This window comes from Tenrec ecaudatus, chromosome 4 (assembly GCF_050624435.1).
Source record: "Tenrec ecaudatus isolate mTenEca1 chromosome 4, mTenEca1.hap1, whole genome shotgun sequence".
NCBI lineage: Eukaryota > Metazoa > Chordata > Mammalia > Afrosoricida > Tenrecidae > Tenrec > Tenrec ecaudatus.
The window spans coordinates 112,072,912-112,076,458 of NC_134533.1; positions in this window are offsets into that span (position 1 = coordinate 112,072,912).

A 3,547-nucleotide genomic window follows, 5' to 3' on the forward strand; every position below is an offset into this window, starting at 1 on the left:
TTCGTTGCTGCTTCATCTCTGTAATTTTGCTACTGTTATGAATCGGGTGACCCCTGTGAAAGGGTTGTTTGACCCCTAAAGGGGTCTCGACCCACAGGTTGAGAACCACTGATCTAGATGGATCTTAGCTTCCTCCGCTTCCCCCGGGATTACAGGAGGCAGAGGCCTGGGGTAAACTCACAATAGTGGGTTCTCCTTCCTAGATTAAGAGGCAGGAGACCTGCTTTGGGTTCTGACTCAGGCACTTTCTAGCCCGGGGGTCTCAAGTTTACCTTCCTGGCGCTCCTTTGACCTTATTTGATATTGGATGGCTCACACACACGCTGCCCCTGTCACAGGGTGATGGGACACCAGGAAGTCATGTATTTACAAGCATTTTGAGACGTAAAGAATCCATCTCTGAATCAAGGGAACTCCTGCCTGCTCCTGACACACGGACTCCAGTCTTGGGGTTTTGATGGGAGGTCCCCACTGACAGCTGCCTTTCCCAGGATCTGGTCAGGGTCTCGGTTCCCTGCGGCATCTCTTCCCGAGGCCTGTGGCCCACGGCCATCATGTGCTTCCTTGAGAGGGATTGAGTGGTGGAGGCTGCTAAGCGTGTTTGCGATCCCTCTTCCCACACGGCTTATTTTCACTTCCTTTCCAGAGAACATCTCTCAGGGGCTTTGTGTCAGCCACCGTGAAGGAGCCTTTCCAGAGTGAAGTCTGGCCACTCAGCTGGCTCCCGTGTGGACACCCTTCCCTGCAGGGCCAAGTGACTTTGTTCCCAACATAGCAGCTCCTTGCCAGGTCTAGGTCCTGAAACAAAGACATTTAGAGCGAAGGGCACTGCCGACCTCCTCCTGGAGCAGCGACCCTGAAGTGGGGGGATATTGGGGTGCCAGAAGTCCTGATTTCCCAGCGCACCTTAGCGCAGCCCCTCCCCGTGCTTGTCAATGCCATCACTCTCGTTTCACAGAGGAAGGGAACTAAGGACCAGAGCAAAACCGGGATTTTCCCAGCTGTCGATGCGCCTACCATCTGCTGTTTCCCAGAACCCAAGGCAGCATCAGCCTTCATCAAGAAGCGTCTAGGGACTTCCATAACAGAGCCCGTGAACCCCAGCCCCAGGCTTGCCAGGCAAGCCTGACATCATCACTGAGCCTTAGGCGGTCACTGGAGAGCTACTGAGATGACATGACCTCTCATGGCGTCCTCAGCCTTTTGTGCTGCTGGTATCCAGGTGGAAGGGAGTCAGTCTCTCTCCTACGACGTGCTCCCAGCAGCTCCTCCTCCACTCGTCTTAGAGGAACAGGGCCACTGTGGAAAGTGAAGCTGAGCTTCTTTCCTCTGAACTGTCCTGACACAGCAAGCCTCCCGGGGGTCCACTTTCAGTCTGCACGGGTCAGAACCAGGAGGCAAACCGAAGAGCCTCCAGGACAGGAGACAATGGGAAATGTGTCCCTGATAGAATGAGGCTCCTTGCCTGCCCTCCTCTAGGGTTCCCAAATTATTTCATGTCCCAAATATCTAAGGGCCTATCTAAGAATCTCTAGGTGGTATAAATGGTTGACACACACAGCTGTTACTAGAAAGGTTGGAAGTTTGGATCCAACCAGAGGTGCCTTGTGGGGAAAACAACAAAAGGCCTAGCTACGTACTTCTGAAAAATCCGACAGTTGAACATGCTGTGGGGCACAGTTCTCTGAACGCTCATGCAGGCCATGAGGGGCTGTTCACCCCTTTAAAACACAGAGCTGAAGGTTCTGTTAGCAGGAGGGGCCGGAGGTTACCTTTTTTTCCTGCCCGGGACTCTGAGATGGTCTCTTGTGCCAGAATCCCTCAATGGCAATGAGTTTGTTCTGTCTGGCTGTTGGGTACCTCTGGGATGGAGCCTGGGTGGTGCCGTGGTGGCTCATTGGGTTGCTGGCCTCAAGGTCAGCAGTTTGAAACCACCAGCCGCTCTGGGAGAAAGACGAGGCTTTCTGCACCTGTAAAGAGCTACAGTCTTGGAAACCCACCGGGAGCAGTTCCACCTGGTCCTACGGGGTGGTTACAGGCTGCCTCCGAGATTTTCAGAACACGTGAGAATGTGGGTTTTCAAGGAGGGGGTCCTCTGGGGACCCACCATGAGTGATCACCTGAAGGCAGAGACCTTGACTCCAAAGGTCTCCCCAGGAAGGCGTGGCCTCCTCACTGCAGCTCCGTCTGCATCTCCCAGGCCCCCACCTCCGCTCCCTCTGGCCAGACTCAGTCTCCCCCGTGAGGTGAGGCCCTGGCTCGGGACCCCATGGCAGCAGCCAGTTATTTACCTGCTGAGACAGGAGAGCTTCACCATTAGCTGAGTCACAGCGTGGAGGCTTTTATGAGCAGCTGCTCCCCCGTGACACTCTGGTGTCCCTAATTGAAATGACCCACACCAGTGATTCGATGAGGGACTGAAGCAGCTCAGCACGCTGCCCCATCTCCCCCAGCCCCATCCGGTCTCCTGTCGGGGAGGTGATGTAGTTAAGCTTGTGCTTCATTGGGCAGAGGCCATAAAGCGGGGACTGCAGCGGCACTTTCTGCAGGGGCGGGAAGGGACTGCTGGGCAGTGGGCGGGCAGGGCGGTGGGTAGAGGGGGCTCCTGATCTGAGGGGGAGGGAGGTTTTTCCTCCCCTTCCCTGTGTCCTCTCCACCTTCCCCCTCGGTCTGCAAGCCTTCCAAGAACTGGGAGCGGAGTGGGCCTCAGGATGCCTTGGGGCACAGGACGGCCTGTCCTCTGGGACCTGGACCCCCGGCTCATCCTCCTCTAGGGAAGGGGTCAAGATGCCTTGGCAGTCCTGCGTAGCTCCACAGCTCTGACCCACACAAGCCTCTTCTACTTCAGCCTCCGCCTCAGCCTCCACCAGGCCCTTTGAGCCTGAATTCAGCCAAGCTGCACAATGGCTGACGTTGGTCTGAGTTTCTTTTTTGCTCCTGCCTCTTCCCCACCCCCACCTGCCCCACATGTCCACAGTGTTGCTGAGCTTTGCCTTCCGGCCCTCCGGCCCACCATGCACAAAATCTGCCAGGACCCCTGATGCTGGACTGTCGTTTACAACAAACCCACCCTGAGTGCCACTGGATGAAAGGGGTTAATGCTAACTCCTCCATCTGGGCACGTGTCTCCCTAGAGGGGGTCCAGGTGTGCCCCGTCTATACTGAATATGCCCCAGAGTGGACCCGGCTTCCGAGCAGCACAGGTCACCAGGACCATTATGAGTGTTCCTATGAAAATAAAAGCCAGTGTCTTATGAACAAGGCACAAAATCAAACAAACAAGTAGAATCAGACTGGAAATCCCTAAGTAATTTCTTCAGGGAGAGGGTCCTCTTTGTGGTGAACATCTCCAAGACTTCCTAGCAGCAGGACATCACGTTCTTGGGGTTGGGGTACGTGCGTGGATGTGGGCAGACGGGCTCTGAAGGGGAGGATGTTGGGTCGAGGGGTGAGCTTCCCGGATAAGGTATTCGAAGCGAGCGAAACCTGGGCAAGACAATGACTGGGACGAACCTGGTCCTGGAGGAATTTACTCACTTTCCTACCC